Below are 18441 nucleotides of genomic sequence, written 5' to 3' on the forward strand. Positions count from 1 at the left end.
TCATGAAAACCATACAGTGCACGAACATTTATCTAGTATTTTATCAAAAAAGGGTTGCAAGTTGGAATAGACATGTCATGCATGTGTGTGGAACCGATCGAGTGCACCCTTCTTCACCCCGGAGCTAGCAGTCCAGGTCCAGCCGTGTTTGGCCAGTTTGTAGCCGTCTCGCATCTCGGCATCTGGACGGGGGGGGGGGGGGGGGGGGGGGGGGACAAAAGCAACCCCACCCACCAAAGAAAGCGCAAAGATTCTTTGGAAACCGCAGCAACGACGACTAAGTAGCAGGTTTATTTCGCACGTAGCAATATGTGGTAAAAAGACGGCGGCTGGAAGTTCGTTCTGGTGCTCACACTGTCACTGCCATCGATCTCATCTTCGCGCGCCGAGAACCACGACGAGACTTGAGGAAGGAGCTTTCTTTTCTTTGCGTGCCATAGCATGTTGCCGAGGAAGGAATTCAACTCTAGCAAGTGGCCAGTTTAGGGAAGCTGTGGACTGGGATTACGTCGACCCAAGTCACAACAACCCTGCTTATGCCTTGAAGCTACAAGCCTACAACCGTTTATCAACGGAACATCTTTCACATTTATCTAACAGAATAGATCCATTTCTAGAAAAAAATTACTTAAGCTACATTTTTTAGAAGCAAGAAGTTTTTATGTATTAGATGAAATATTTTTCTCATAAATCTGATTGTTTTTTATTTCAGATGGAATATTTTCTTTTGAAGATACAAATTTCGCTCATTAGGATAAAGCATTTTCATATTGAACATTTTTATAGTAAATGCTAGGATTTTTCTGGAGGAAGTATTAACTAAAATGTTTCGAAAATATACATTAATAATATAACTATTAGTGTACATATAATTTTTTATATGAAAATTCAAACACCTTTTGAAGTGGGGGAGGTTAGTGCAGATCACATGTAGCTATATCTTCTTAGCCTTTAAAATTTCTTCAAAGTAAGTAATCATTATAGGGGTCACATTTTAATATTGTCGGGTATCGATATTAAGGATACCAAAAGCAAGGAAGTTAGCGCACATGCTAATTTCTCCGCATGGCTCGAGACGTATTAAAAGGTCTCGCCCGACCTTAAGACCGCGGGCTCCGTCTCTTCCGAACCCTTGGGTGCGGGCTCCGTCTCGCCCAATCCCAAGGACACGGGTTCCGTCTCGCCCGACCCTAAGGACGCGGGCTCCGTCTCGCCCGACCCCAAGGACGCGGGTTCTGTCTCGCCCGAGGCCGCGGGCTCCGTCTCGCCCGACTTCGAGGCTGCGGGCTCCGTCTCGCCCGACCTCGAGGCTGCTAGGTTCGTCTTGCCCGTGACACCAAGGCCGCGGACTCTGTCTCGCCCGACCCCTTGGGTGCAGGCTCCGTCTCGCCCGACCGCAAGGACGCGGTTTCTGTCTCGCCCGGCCTCGAGGACATGGATTACGTCTCGTCCGATGGGGACCCATACCGCTGCCAACCACTTCAGGTCCAACCGTATGGGCTGGGTCAAAGCTCTGACGTCAGGCAAGAGGCTACCACGCCTCGATGTAACCCGTGGCTATGAGGGGCCACACCTAGGGATTCACATCAAAAACAGTGTCGGACGTGCCGGTCACTACTACAGAATGGACTTGTTGTCCCGGGCGGTAACAGCCTTTAGTCCCGGTTACCGCGCCGGGACAACGATCCCGGGACTAAAGGTGGAACCTTCAGTCCCGGGTCATCGAGCCGGGACTAAAGAGGGACCTTTAGTCCCGGTTGGTAACACCAACCGGGACTAAAGGCCCTCCAGCCGAGCGAACCTGGCGCATCCTTTAGTCCCGGTTGGTAACACCAACCGGGACTAACGGTTCACCCTTTAGTCCCGGTTGGTAACCCCAACCGGGACTAAAGGTTCCTTTTCTTTTTCTTTTTTTTTGTTTAATTTGTTTTCAGTTCAGTTACACGTATTTGTTTAATATATAATATGTTTTTATGTACGTATTCTACGCTGCTAATATAAATACACGCATGCGTATAATTACATCTAATTCTCATCTTGAGCATTATTATATTCGAATAAAGTATGAAACTATATATATTATAGATATATATATATATGTATATATACAACACTTTCATAATCTTGTTCTCGAAAATAACGATATCAATAAACATTTAATTTACATCATTTATTCCTTAAGATCAAAGTAGAACTCGCCGTTGGGATTTAGCACTTTTTCTAGAAGATATCCTGCTATTGACTCTTGAACTGCTTTCAGATGGTCTTTTTGCATGACCCTTCGTTTCAACCATTAGTCTTGCATTTGAAATAAAAGGAAAAGTATTAATACACATATATGTATATATATTCATTTAAAAATAAATAAAAATTGATATATACGTACTCTGAGGACATCTTTAGGAGTTCTTCTTATGTGCGCAGTGATAAATTCACAAACGTAGTATCCACACAAGTTATTACCTGGTTCCTGCCGCAAACACCACTGTACGAGAAGAAGATTATTCTCATCATCTCACACGTAAATTGAAGTACGATATAGTAATTAAACACGTGGGGAAGTGTATATAGTACAACTTACTGGTATTTCAACTACATTAAGTGGTGCCTTGCAATCCTTACGATGTTGCCGAATAAACTCTTTCCAAACCCTGTGCGACCAATAATGTACGATCGTTAATAAATTATGGCAAAGTCTATTCAATAATAGTTGTGCGCGAGAGATCGAAATTACCCCTGGATAATGTCTATCATATCTTGGTATAGTGCCCGTTCTTTTCTCAACGAGTCAAAGATTAGTAACCGACTTGAGTTTAACTCAATGACAATGAGTATCCAGTGAAAACTGCATTGGTTTATACACACACGTACATGCATATAAGTTGTATTGATATTACATAAAATGTGTAGACTACATTATTATTAACACTTACTCAAAGTTGTACGGGAAAAGTATTGTTGTCTTGTCGTGCTGCTTCACGAAGAACATCATGATATTCTCCTGTGCTTCAGATACCCATCGCTCCTTGACAATAATACCGGTTTTGAATACGATATAAGGATCAATGAAGCCAACACTGGTGTCTTGTATTCTTTGGAGCTCTGACATCTGGAATCTGTATATAAATATAAGTTACATGTGAGGATAATTATATACATGTACGCATGGAAGTGAGTTTATTAAATAAAAGTAAGAATCACTTACAAACAAAAGGAGCTAATGATTGATTTGTCCAGAGCGTCCATGTGGTATAGTTGATGCAATTCTTCGAAACTAATATGTAAGATGTCATCGCCATGGAAGTAATGATGGTCTCTAAATCTGACAAAGATCCACTGCTCACCCCTGCCACACGCCTGCATGTACCACTTGTTGAGCAAGTACATTTGCGTACCCAATTCATTCAGAGCCGCAGGGTTGTACAGACTTTTGCCATATTTATAAGTCTTCCAGGTATCAACTTCCAGGTTCTGGATTGGAGCTTTGCCCGTCAATTGATCCAAGGTTAAACCAGTATCTTGAAAAAAAGCATTAAGGGCTTGAACCGACACTTCTCCAGAGTTGTCTGGTCGATAGACTTCTATGTTGGAACCATATTGATTAGCAACAACAAGATTTTGCATTGGTTGCTTCTGTTGTCCGAGCTGTGGGACATCCTTCCCTGATGCTCTTTTCCTTTTCTTATCTGCATCATGTGACTTCACGAGGGAGCGGTCATAGTCTGATAGTGGCGAAGGCTTACGAAGTTCAATCATCTTTTTCTTGTGAGCTTCGACCTTCTGCCTCAGCTCCTCTCGTGGTAGGTAAAAGTACGGCTTCTCCTTAAGCTTCGCTTGACTCTTCTTTTTGGTATCTATAAAAAAATCTTTCACTTTTTTGTCTTCTTCAGCTGCTATTTGCTCATCAGTTTTTTCAGAAAGTATTTCTTGAGAAATAACTCTTTTTCTCGGGGTCTTCTTTGCCGCCGGGACCTTAGACGTCTTTGTAGTGCGTCGCTGTGGAGGGGGTGGGGGCGGTGTTGGAGACCGGCGTGGAGGCGATGTGGCCGGTGTTGGTGGAGACCGGCGTGGAGGCGTTGGAGATCGTTGTGGAGGCGGTGGGGCCGGTGTAGGAGTTGGAGATCGTCGTGGAGGCGATGGGGCCGGTGTAGGAGTTGGCGATCGCCGTGGGGATGAAGTCGTCTCGCCCCCCGCGACGCTGTGATGAGATGGGGAATGAATGATTAGGCTAGGCTGGGGGGAGACCCTGCTACAAAAACAAGTTGTGTGTCAATTATTTTTTAAGCCAATAGAAAATTAATGGAAAATAATATTTCATTCACTTTCATTCGTACCTAGGGTGAGGTAGGGGAAGCGGTGGCGCCCCAGGAATGATGATGAAGCGTTTGCGCCATTGAATAAATGTCTTTTCTGCTTCCCCTAGTGTCTTCTCCCCATCACCGCCTTCAATGTCAAGAGGAACATTGCTGTAACCTTTGAGCACTCTATCGACCGAGACGCTAGCATATCCAGGTTGAATAACTGACCCATGGATTCTTGGTGTCTTCGTTCGGTCTATTGGAGATACAACCCCGACAGCCACCATGATTGATGCATTATTACCATCTGGAATGTGCAGCTCACATGTTGTTAGAGGCTCAGTAATGTCATCAACAGGGAAGCGCAACCCAGCGTCGTCTTGAATAACTGGCAGCTCCGTAGAAGCACAACTACTTTTCATCTGACCAACGGGGCTAATGGTGACTCCCGGCGTTGATTGCGATTGCATTTGACTCATTGCTAGCTGCACTTGCCTCTTGATCTCCTCCTGCATTCTTGCCTCAAGAGATTTTTCTCGTTCACGTGATTCAAGCAATGCTTGTCGTGACTCAGTCAACAAATTGCTCCAATGCACGGATTCGTTCTGCCTCCTCATCCTTCTTTCTTTGGCGGCTTCTGTAGGTATCCTTGTCTGCTGGGAATGCGTGTAGCCACGGAACCGCCCCATAGCCTCTTGTTCGACCACCGTGTTCGGGATTCTCTAGTGCATATGTCAATTCATCCTTCTCTCTGTTGGGCTTGAAAACACCACTATCAGCTTCTTCCCTAGCACGAGCTAGTCTCTGTGTTGCTCTCTCAATTTTTTGGCCGAAAATTAGCTTGCCAGTGTCTAGGTCTAGGCTTCCCCCATGAGCGTAGAACCAATTCTTCGCGCGTTGAGGCCAGTTCTTCTCTATTGTTTCAGGTATGATTCCCTTGGCAGTAATCTCTGCTTCTAGGTTCTGCCACTTGGGAATAGCACTCTTATAACCACCTGATCCCATGCGATGATGGTATTGCTTCTGTCGGGCATTCTGCCGATTCCTCATCACACGTTCCTCACTGTCTTGGGATGTCTTGTATTCTACGAAGGCATCCCAATGGGACTCCAACTTGACAAACGCCTTAGCATTGAAATTCGGCGTAGCATTCTTCAAGATAAACTTTTTATACAATGTCTTCTTCCAACTCTGGAACAATGTTGCCATCTTCTTCATTGTCCAATCCCTCACTAGCTCCTTCAAAGCATCATCTGCTTGTAATGTGAAATGTTGAGTGATATCACTCCAAGCTAGGTTCTTGTCACGATCAGATACAAAACTAACATTAGGAGCGGATATCTTCTGCTTCCATTCACGAGCACTAACTGGGATCCTATCCCTTACAACGAACCCACATTGATTGACATATGTCTGAGCATGTGGTCCCAATGGTTTGCCGGTGTCGGTGTCGAATTCTGATATTATGAAACGGCCCTCTAATGGCTTTTTTGGCCCTCGGACTTTCCTACTTTTGTTGGTGGTTGATGTAGATCCAGAGACCGGCTACATGAGTACAAACACAACGATTAACAACAAATATACGTACGCATGCATCTATAAGAGATGATAGATAATCGAATATACCTCGCCAGTATTTTCTTGCGCGACAATTTGTTGATCTTCAACCACCGGCATATTCAGGATATCCTCATAATCAGCAAAGTACTGACTCGTGTCATCTACATCCACATTGGTGCCGGCGTTGATAATATCCGCCATTATGTCATCACTCAAGTTATCATTCGGAGCAGCCATTTGTATCTTCAAGATAACACATAGATAGAATTACTATGGTACATAATATAAGTACATGTGATAACACATATAGAATTACTAAATCCAATTAAATATAATAACACATAATATTTCATCAACATGGAAATAAGTACATGTATATATATACACATAGAATGATACAATATATTTTCTCTCTCTCTCAACACATAGAAATAAGTGCATATGTCGATCTATATCTCTAGATATGCATGTGATACACATAGAATGTCTCTCTAGATACAATTTTCTCTCTCTCAACACATGAAAATAAGTACATGTATATATACATATAGAAATAATTAAGTACATATGTATACATATAGAATCTATCTCTAGATATAATATATATAGAGAGATAGAATATATAATTACTAAATCCAATTAAATAAATCTAACATGAAATTAGATAAACTAGTAAGATAATACATTTTAATCTAACATATATCAAAAACTATAATAAAAAACTATCTAAAAAAACTATCTAAATAAAATACTAATTAAATTTTAATACATTTAAATCTAATATATCAAAAACTATCTAAAAATAACTAAAAAACTAACAATAAACTACATGTACTTATTTTAATCTAACATACAGCCGAGACTTTGTAAAAAAAAATCTAAAAAAAAAGCCGATCGAGAGCAGCGCAGATCATATCGAGTTCGATCGACGGAGGCCGTACGGCGTGGGCGCGCGGGAAGCGTTGGCGACGGAAGGTGGGGTCGGGTGCGGCGGCGGAGACGGGATGCGGCGATGCAGGCCTGGAGAATGGCGCGGCCGGGCGGGGGTAGACGACGACGGCGGCGCGGCAGAGACGAGCTCGACGACGGCGGATGGCGCGGCCAGGCGGGCGGCTGAGCGACGGAGGCGAGATCGAAGATGAACAGAACAGACGTTCGATATATATAGCCTGCGACCCTTTAGTCCCGGCTGGCAACACGAGCCGGGACTAAAGGACATTTAGTCCCGGCTGGTAATACCAACCGGGACTAAAGGGTCCAACCCTTTAGTCCCGGTTGGTCTTACCAGCCGGGACTAAATGTCCTTTAGTCCCGGCTCGTGTTGCTAGCCGGGACTAAAGGTATTTTTTGGCGGGCACCTAAATTGCCGCCCACCCTTTAGTCCCGATTCTTGGTCTGGGCCGGGACTGAAGCCCTGAAAAATTTGCCAACCCGCCAGCGTAATTGGAAAGGCCTAGGATTTTGTTTTTGTTTAATACTAGGTTAATCAATTAATTCCATAGCAACTTTAATACTTTGCAATATTTATTTTAAAAAATACTATTGATTAACTAATTATTTATTGTAAATAGGAAAATTTTGTAACCTAAAGTTTTTAATTTCTTTTATGAATATAGAATATAAATGTTACTAATACTAAGTATTTTGTTAATGCAAAAATATATTTCTAACTTAAAATTAATAAAACTAATATTATTCGATAGGAAATTTATTATCACATTATTGTAACGTCAATGTTTCAATTTTTTCTCGGTTTTTGACCAAAATTGACAGGAATTTTTTGTTGAACCTATAAAATAGAGAAAATGTAGTATTTTTTGTTCTACAGCTTTCTCAAATGAAAAAATGGCCTATATAAGGATTGTATATATTGATGAGCTTAACAAACTCGGTATTCAAAACTTTTCAATTTGAGACAATCTAGGGTCCCGAAAACTAGTTTGTAGGCGTCGAAATTTAAAAATCACAAATTTGAACCATCCAAACTTTCTCAAATGGAAAGTTGACCAAAACAACAATTGTAGATCTTTTTGAGTTTAACAAACTTGGTATTCAAAACTTTTCAATTTGAAGTCATTTAGAGTTCATAATACTAGAGTCAAAGTGTTGTTTTTTTATTTGACCAAATTTGACTTGGTCAAACTTGCTCAAATGAGACACTAAATGACCTCAGATGAAAAAACTCTGAATACCAAGTTTGATCATCTCAGAAAGATCTACAATTGTTACATAGCTCATTTTCCCATTTGAGAAATTTTTATCAAACACTAGTCACAACTTCTTGAATCTCATATATACTTTCTAAAACTATGTCACACACTTGTGAAATTTGAACTACATTTTGTTCAAGCTTTCTCAAATAAAAAAATGGCCTATATAAGGATTGTATATATTGATGAGCTTAACAAACTCGGTATTCAAAACTTTTCAATTTGAGACAATCTAGGGTCCCGAAAACTAGTTTGTAGGCGTCGAAATTTAAAAATGACAAATTTGAACCATCCAAACTTTCTCAAATGGAAAGTTGACCAAAACAACAATTGTAGATCTTTTTGAGTTTAACAAACTTGGTATTCAAAACTTTTCAATTTGAAGTCATTTAGAGTTCATAATACTAGAGTCAAAGTCATAACATATTACATAATATCCGTCTCTAAAACATAATATATTAAACATGCATCGTTGTATCATGCGGGCATAACTAGTGAATTTCTTCTTGACGTATGACCCTTGGTTATGATCTTGTCGTAACCATGGAGTGTCTTCATCATTTAACATGATGCTTGGATCTTTCTTCACTATGAAGGGTGGAATTCGGACATTTCTTTCGTAATCTTCTGACATGTCTGACTTGTCTTCAATTCCCACTATATTTATTTTCCCAGAAAGAATTATGTGGCGCTTTGGCTCATTGATCATTGAGTTGATGTCTTCGTTTTTTCCTCTCTTTGATTTTGTAGACATGTCTTTCACATAGAACACCTGACTCACATCGGCAGCAAGGACGAATGGTTCCTCTTTGTACCCAATATTGTTGAGGTCCACTGTTGTCATTCCATACTCTTTGTCGACTGTTACCCCTCCTCCGGTCAGCTTCACCCATTGGCACCGGAACAAAGGGACTTTAAAATTAGGTGCGTAGTCTAGTTCCCATATCTCTTCTATGCGGCCATAATATGTTTGTATATTCCCATTTGGATCTGTTCCATCTATGCGAACACCACTATTTTGATTGGTGCTCCTTTTATCTTGGGCAACTGTGTAAAATGTATTCCCATTTATCTCGTACCCTTGGTACGTGAGGATATGCCACGATGGCTGCCTAGCCAACAAATACAGTTGCTCATCAATATTGTCATCGCCTTGACATTCTTTTCGCAACCAACCACTGAAACTTTCCATGTGCTGACGCCTAATCCAAGCTTCAGTCTTCCCTGAAAATTTGGATTGTAAGAACTCCTTATGTATCTCGATGTACGGATGCACCAATGACGAGTTCTGAAGAACTGTGTAGTGTGCTTTATTGAAATAATCGTCTTCCATGCCGATATATGTTTTCTTCCCTAAAGTTCCTTTACCACTGAGTCGCCCCTCGTGTCGTGATTCGGGAACACCAATCGGGGCAAGGTCAGGAATAAAGTCAACACAGAACTCAATGACCTCCTCTGTTCCATAGCCCTGGGCGATGCTTCCGTTCAGGCTTAGAACGGACTTTCACATATTTCTTCAAGACTCCCATAAACCTCTCGAAGGGGAACATGTTATGTAAGAACACAGGTCCAAGAATACTAATCTCCTTCACCAAATGAACTAGGATGTGTGTCATGATATTAAAGAAGGATGGAGGGAACACCAACTCAAAGCTGACAAGACATTGAACCACATCATTCTGTAGAGTAGCTAGTTCCACTGGATTGATTGCCTTCTGAGAAATTGCATTGAGGAATGCACATAGCTTCACGGTGGCTAGACGTACATGTGGAGGTAGAATTCCTCTTAAAGCAACTGGAAGCAATTGCGTCATAAGCACGTGGCAGTCATGGGACTTTAAGTTTAAGAATTTCTTATCTGGCATATTTATTATACCCTTTATATTGGAGGAGAATCCCGATGGGACCTTGATGCTGCTTAGACATTCGAACATGTTGTCCCTCTCTTCTTTGCTAAGCGTGTAGCTAGCAGGACTTAAGTAATGACGTCCATCATCTGTCTTCTCTGGATGAAGATTGTCTCGTTCTTTCATGCCCTGCAAGTCTTGGCGTGCTTCAAGTGAATCCTTTGGCTTCCCGTACACACCCATGAATCCTAACAGGTTCACACAAAGATTCTTTGTTAGGTGCATCACGTCGATTGCGTGGCGGACCTCTAGGACTTGCCAATAGGGTAGCTCCCAAAAGATGGACTTCTTCTTCCACATGGGTGCGTGTCCCTTTAGCATCTTTGAGAATAGATTCACTGCCTTGTCCCTTTCCAAATACTACTTTCACATCCTTGACCATTGCGAGTACATCTTCCCCGGTTCGGTTATAAGGCTTCTTCCGATGGTCTGGCTTACCTTTAAAATGCTTCCCTTTCTTTCTTACTTGGTGATTCAACGGAAGGAATCGACGATGGCCAAGGTACACGACCTTTCGACATCTTTTCAAATATATACTGTCAAGGTCATCAAAACAATGTGTGCATGCATTATATCCTTTGTTTGTCTGACCTGAAAGATTACTTAAAGCAGGCCAATCATTGATTATTACGAACAACATTGCTCGTAGGTCAAAGTGTTCTTGTTTGTACTCATCCCAGACACGTACACCTGGTTTGTTCCATAAAACTAGAAGTTCTTCAACTAATGGCTTCAGATAGACATCAATATCGTTGCTAGGTTGCCTCGGACCTTGGATGAGGATCGGCATCATAATGAACTTCCGCTTCATACATAACCATGGAGGAAGGTTGTAGATACATAGAGTAACTGGCCAAGTGCTATGACTAGTGCTCTGCTCTCCAAAAGGATTCATACCATCTGTACTTAAGGCGAACCTTAAGTTTCTAGCCTCATTTGCAAACTCTGGAAATTCCCTGTCTATCGCTCTCCACTGGGACCCATCAGCTGGGTGTCTCAGCATATTGTCTACCTTACGGTCTTCTTTATACCACCGCAACAACTTTGCATGGTCTTTATTTCTGAACAAACGTTTTAAGCGTGGTATTATAGGAGCATACCACATAACCTTGGCAGGGATTTTCTTTCTAGGACGTTGTTCACCCTCGACGTCACCAGGATCATCGCGCCTGATCTTATACCGTGATGCTTTACATACCGGGCATTCATCCAAATTCTCGTATTCATTGCTATGGTAGAGGATGCAGTCATTAGGACATGCATGTATCTTCTGGATTTTTAATCCCAATGGGCAGACAACCTTTTTTGCTTCGTACGTAGTGGTGGGTAATTCATTTGGCTTCGGAAGCATCTTCTTTATGAGGTTCAATAAATTCCCAAATGCCTTGTCGGATATACCATTCTTTGCCTTCTATTGTAGCAATTCCAGTGTTGTACCCAGCTTTTTTTGCCCCTCTTCGGCCGTCGGGTATAGCAACTTCCTATGATCCTCAAGCATGCGCTCGAACTTAACTTTCTCTTTTTCACTTTCCCATTCTTGTTGTGCATCACGAATGGCATCGCCAAGAGCATCACCGAGATCATCTTCTACCGCTACCTCTTCTTCATCTCCCCCCATTGTAGTATCATCAAAGGCACCATACTGAGCAATAATGTCATCAATGTCTAAATCTTCTCCTTCACCTTCTTCCATCATGACCCCGCTTTGTCCATGCTTAGTCCAACATATATAGTTTGACATGAAACCTGACTTAAGCAAATGTGAATGAAGACTCATTGAGCTTGAATATTCTTTTAAATTCTTACATAGGGCACATGGACAGCACATGAAACTATCCCGCTTATTTGCCTCGGCCACACCTAAGAAATAGTGCAAGCCCTCAATAAAGTCTTGGGAGCGGCGATCGGCATTGTACATCCAATGGCGTGACATAATCTGTATTACACGACAAATTATGAAAACCTTGAACATAATTTAGTATTTTATTACACAACATAAATGACACACACACGGTTGATTAATTAACTAACTCTGGCTACAACGTAAGCAATCCCAACTATCACTAAACAAACTAAAACTACAATGCACTTCAGTAACATAATTATTTCGTGATCGTACGCAACTAAAACAGACAAATCATTCTTCTGTTGAATATCAATAAGCTTCTCCTGCTGGCTCACTGCCTCATCAGCAGCAGCCGCTACCTCAAGCGCACCCAAATTCTGCACGTATGTAGCATAATCTTCCTCCCAGTACCAACCATCGCATCCATTGCCCTCCCACTGTAATTAAAGCCAAAAAATATTTAGTCAAAAATATTCAAGAAAAGCAGGTCAATTAGCCATAAAGATAAAATGCGTAAGAAACTCACATCGCGATCCGGGCACTTGTAGAAAACACGGCCCTTGTTGGGTCCCTGTCTCTTGACTCGGTACTCCATCACAATCTTCTGCTTACACTTGCCGCAGATAATGAGAGGGAGTTCTGGCCTCAGTCGTTTCGCAACCGAACAAGAGGCCGATGATCCGGTACCAGTTGTCATCTACTTTCTATACTTATTTTTGCAAACTAGTGTAAATTTCATATTTTCTAAAATGATATATTTAAACAAAACTAGTACGGATTTCACATGTTTCAATAAATAACCACCCGTACTAGTTGACCTTGCTTACGTGATCATCTCGGCCAACATTTCTCCACCGGACAGCACCGTACTTGGCCGAGGAAGAGCTCCGATTCTACGAGAAAGGGAACACGGTCTTCCACGACCGTTGTAGCTCTCCCTCGTAGCATCAAAGTTCCTCCTTGACGTCCGTTACCACTCGGCAGAGAACATGTTGGCCGAGCTGAACACAGTCCGCAAGTTCAACTAGTACGGATTTTCTATAATTTTCTAACTATTTACTAAGTTTTTTATTTCATGGAAAATTTAATTCTAAAAAAAGGCATGATTTCTAAGTAGTTCATTTCATGGAAAAAATAATTCTAAGTGACCTGCTCGATATCGGCGAGCTCGCGGACGTTTAGGTTGCCGAGGATAGTAACATTTGTAGATGACATTTGTAGGTCTGAAGTTATCAAATATCCATCAAATTATCGCTCAAAAACATGTTTCAATAAATAACCATCCGTACTAGTTGACCTTGCTTACGTGATCAACTCGGCGAGCATTTCTCCACCGGACGGCACCGTACTAGGCCAAGGAAGAGCTCCGATTCTACGAGAAAGGGAACACGGTCTTCCACGACCGTTGCCGCTCTCCCTTGTAGAATCAAAGCTCCTCCTTGACGTCCGTTACCGCTCGGCAGAGAACATACTCGCCGACTTGAACACGGTCCGTAAGTTCAACTAGTACGGATTTTCTACAATTTTCTAAGTTGCACATATAAAATCATAATAAAGTCCAACATATAAAGTTGCACATGCATCTACATCGCAAAATGAGATAAGCTACTGATAAAACATAAGAGGATTAAGTTTGTTACCTCCAAAATCGAAGAGCAACACCAATGGAGGGGGAGAGAGCAAGAACAACAGCAAGCTGAAAAACAGAGGCAGTGAGTTTGAATGGAATGGCTCGGGCTCGGGGAGGAAGAAATGAGCTGAATTATAGGCCGGGATTATTAGTCCCGGTTAGGGGTCCAAACCGGGACTAAAGATTAATCTTTATTCCCGGGGCATCACCCAAACCGGGACTAAAAGCTTTAGTCCCAGCCGGGACTAAAGGCCCCTGCCCCGCGGACGACCGTTGGGCAGGGACCTTTGGTCCCGGTTCGTATTACCAACCGGGACTAAAGGGTCCTTTAGTCCTAGGGGCAAAAAATGCCGAGGCTAATGCCAAATTGGGACATCGTTCTAAAGTCTGTTCTCTAGTAGTGGGTGTTGTTCTGCCTAATCCTCGTACGGACGCTGATAGGCGCATCAGTTCACCACGACATCCGCCGGGACGGAGTGGAGCGCCATGACCGGCAGATGACGCCTGTGCATGGCGCAAGTGACGAACAGGGCCGCGACATGGAACCGTCCCTGTTGACATCTACATGATCGGTGGGACCCGCATGAAGGAGAAGAAGGACCCGGCAGCCCTGGAAGCTTCTTCTTTTTCGTTCTTCTCCTTTTCCTCCTCTGTAACATGCGCTTTCCCTTCGCCTATAAAAAGGGAAGCCATACAGTGCACGGACATTTATCTAGTATTTTATCAAAACACAAGAGGGTCGCAAGTTGGAATAGACATGTCATGCATGTGTGTGGAACCGATCGAGTGCACCCTTCTTCACCCCGGTCAATCGTCAACGTCAAGACGATGCTTTTCTCGCACTATAGAAAGTAGCAGAAACATGACTGGGTACAGGAGTCGTACGTCGGTTTCCTTCCTGGTCATCTAGCTAGCTAGCAGTCCAGGTCCAGCCGTGTTTGGCCAGTTTGTATTGGCCGCAGCTACATATCCAATGGGCCACTGGACATGGATGGATCAAAGGACCACCGTCTCGCATCTCGGCATCTGGACGGCAAATTGGCAAGTGGTGGTGGTGGGTGGGTGTGGGGGGGGGGGGGGGGGGGGGGGGGGGCGCCGGGACAAAAGCAACCCCACCCACCAACGAACTTGACAACACTTTACCGAAAAAAGGAAACACCTTCGTTCCTTCGCTTGATGATAATAAACCAAAGAAAGAGCAAAGATTCTTTGGAAACCGCAGCAACGACGACTAAGTAGCAGGTTTATTTCGAACGTAGCAATATGTGGTAAAAAGACGGCGGCTGGAAGTTCGTTCTGGTGCTCACACTGTCACTGCCATCGATCTCATCTTCGCGCGCATGTATATAACTCCATAACATGTTGCCGAGGAAGCAATTCAACTCTAGCAAATTGGCAAGTGGGGGGGGGGGGGGGGGGGGGGGGGGGGGCGGGACAAAAGCAACCCCACCCACCAACGAACTTGACAACACTTTACCGAAAAAAGGAAACAAGTTCGTTCCTTCGCTTGATGATAATAAACCAAAGAAAGAGCAAAGATTCTTTGGAAACCGCAGCAACGACGACTAAGTAGCAGGTTTATTTCGCACGTAGCAATATGTGGTAAAAAGACGGCGGCTGGAAGTTCGTTCTGGTGCTCACACTGTCACTGCCATCGATCTCATCTTCGCGCGCATGTATATAACTCCATAACATGGTGCCGAGGAAGCAATTCAACTCTAGCAAATTGGCAAGTGGGGGGGCCGGGACAAAAGCAACCCCACCCACCAACGAACTTGACAACACTTTACCGAAAAAAGGAAACAACTTCGTTCCTTTTCGCTTGATGATAATAAACCACGGACAGTTATCTAGTATTTTACCAAAAAAGGGTCGCAAGTTGGAATAGACATGTCATGCGTGTGTGTGGAACCGATCAAGTGCACCCTTCTTCACCCTGGTCAACTCATCAACGTCAAGACGATGCTTTTGTCGCACTATAGAAAGTAGTAGAAACATGACTGGTACAGGAGTCGTCGTCGGTTTCCTTCCTGGTCATCTATCCTGCAAGCAATCCAGGTCCTGCCGTGTTTAAGGTCTCAAGGACCACCGTCTCGCTCTAGAATCGAATCTACTAGACGGCAAATACAAACCCACCAGCGAACTTGACACTTCACCGAAAAACCGAAACAACTTCGTTCCTTCCCTTAATAATAAACCCAAAAAAGACCAAAGATTCTTTGGAAACAACAGCAATGGATTCAGGGAGTAAAGTTTGGTCCATGTCACATCGGTTGTTTGATGCTAACAGGGAGAATTAAACATGAGCTAATTATAAAACTAATCGTACAAGAGTAAACTAATTAGCATGATGAATCTATTAAACCTAATTAATCTATGATTAGCATGTGTTTAATGTAGCACCACAATGTCAAATTATTATGGACTAATTAGGTTTAATAGATTCATCTCGCAATTTAGTCTCAAACTACGCAATTAGTTTTGTAATTAGTCTATATTTAATACTACAAATTAGTATCAAAGATTTGATTTGATAGGACTAAACTTTTATCCAAAGGAAAGAGCAAAATTCACCGCCAGTCCCTGAACTTGGCCGGCGGTGTCATCTAGGTCCCTCAACTTCTAAAGTGATATCTGTGGGTTCCTAAACTTGGCAGACGATGTCATACAGGTCCCTAAACTTTTATGGTAATCACTGCAAGTCCCTAAACTTGGCTGGCGGTGTCGTCCCGGTCCATGCGCTTTCAAGGTGATCACCGTAGGTCTCTAAACTTGACAAGTGGTGTCATCCCTCTCCAAGTATAATAATATTAAAAGTTACGTATAGTATTAAAAGTTTTCTCTATTAAAAGTTACTTCTAATTTTTGTATTATTTTAAAAGTTTTAATAGTAATATCATAGAAGTAACTTGTCTCTGTTATTAATAATATAACATTATTATTAAACCTTTTAATACTATAATACTATTATTAAAAGTTCTAATACTATAATACTACTATTAAAAGTAATAGTATTATAGTATTAATAACATAGAAAAGTTACTTTTATAATATATTATTAAAACTTTTAAAATAATACTAAAATTAGAAGTAACTTTTTTAATAGAGAAAACTTTTAATACTATAGGAATTTTAATATTATTAATGATACATAAATACTAAATTAATTTTACTATTTTCTATTTTAGTTTAAACCTAATATATTTGTTGTTGTAAATTATTTTAATACTTTAATTTATTTTTGGCTGATGTAAATTATTTTATATAATTTATATTTTCATGATAAATATTATATAAATAATGATTGATTAATTGACATATGTTGGATCCACGTCTAACGTATAGTCAGCATGCCACGCCAGCTTATAGAATAGAATTTGAAATAATTTTTTTTATTTCCATGTGAGTAGTATAGAACTACACTACACATAGGATTTTTGGAAGAAAAAAAATGAAGCTCACATTCACGTGCATGAGAATAGGAGAACACCGGACAGCTATCTAATTTTGGGCCGGCCCAATGTGCAAAGCAGCAGCACCGCATCTTGCCTTCCTCTCCATGACTAAAAGCATATAATTGGCGCCGATCATCGACCAAAATAAAAGCTGTGCCAAACTTTTGGCCTTTTGAAGCCATGTGTAGAGCTGTTTGTCCCTTCTTATCTGTTCTGAAACCAATCCCTGCATCCTTATTTAACAGTGTAGTGACCACCTCACATGCCCTATTCTTGCTGCTGAATGCAAAGTCTTGAGAGGATGGTGTTCCCCGTGTGCATTAGCGATGGCCAGATCCAATGGCACTCCCTGAAAAATCATCTCTAAAAAAATCCAACATCGAGTGCCTGCTAAAAAAAGGTCCAACAAAAATAAAAAAAAGATGGTGAATTCCTCACTCAACACTTATGCAATGCAGGTGAAGCAGAATTTACCACCTTACTGTTTTGGACTTTTGGTGGGTACAAGGAATGAGCAACAAGAATAAATAATCATTGAACATGTATAAAAAAAAATCATTGAACAAAGCACCAAAATTCAGAAGTTATTATTTCACCCATCAATCATAGGCAGAACAAAGCAGGAACAATTTGGTAATCCTAATGTCTATCACCAGTCAAACAAATTTAACAAAGTAAACATTGCTCCAATTCATTTCAGACATTAAGATCTATGGACTCCACATCTACTTGACATTCTAGCTTTTTTGTCAGAAGAATGCTCAATTCGCTTTATTGGAGGTGACCTTCATCAAGTTGAAGGCAAGTACCCTGCCTTGATTTTCAAGCAACAGCGATATCCTCAGAGAATAGAATGAGCAGTAGTAAATCTATCTACTAAACCATCACACATATTGGCTCCTGAGCGATATCCTGAAAAAAACATTGGACAAGAGTTGAGTCTTTTTTATACTACAATAATCAGTCAACTAAGATGAAGTTTATAACTTCCAACTATTTAACACTGATGGTAGCATCTAACAGAAGCTTAGTAAATCGATATTCAGAGATCCAAAGTTTAAAACAGTTCAGAAAGACTCATAGTATCACCAGGACTGATAATGTTTCAGGCATCGATGATAACAGGTGGGGGGGGGGGGGGGGGGGGGGCAATGTGCAGACCCAGAAACAGAGGCGAAGCGCGAGGTGGAGCTGGAGGTGGTAGTCTTCTGCCTGCTGCGCCTAGTACTTGCTGCTGCTGCTCGGCGTTCGGCCGTGGCCTACGAAATTTACGTCCTGGACAGCAATGGCGGCACACTCGTCCTGAGCCTCTACCAGATCTCCTGAGCCTCTACCAGCTCTTCCTCAGCCAGCTGCAGCACGACGAGAGCAGCGCCCCACGGCGGCCAGGCCCGAGGAGGCGTCAGAGTGTGGATCGATGCTGGGCGATCGAATGGGACGTGCGGACGGCGGCGCGCGAATGTGGCGACGATGGAACCCTAGAAAAATTTCTTTTTTAATTAAAAAGAAGATTTTCATCTAACTAGTTATTGAAT

The sequence above is a fragment of the Miscanthus floridulus genome, unplaced genomic scaffold (genome assembly GCF_019320115.1).
Source record: "Miscanthus floridulus cultivar M001 unplaced genomic scaffold, ASM1932011v1 fs_748_1_2, whole genome shotgun sequence".
NCBI classification, from domain to species: domain Eukaryota; kingdom Viridiplantae; phylum Streptophyta; class Magnoliopsida; order Poales; family Poaceae; genus Miscanthus; species Miscanthus floridulus.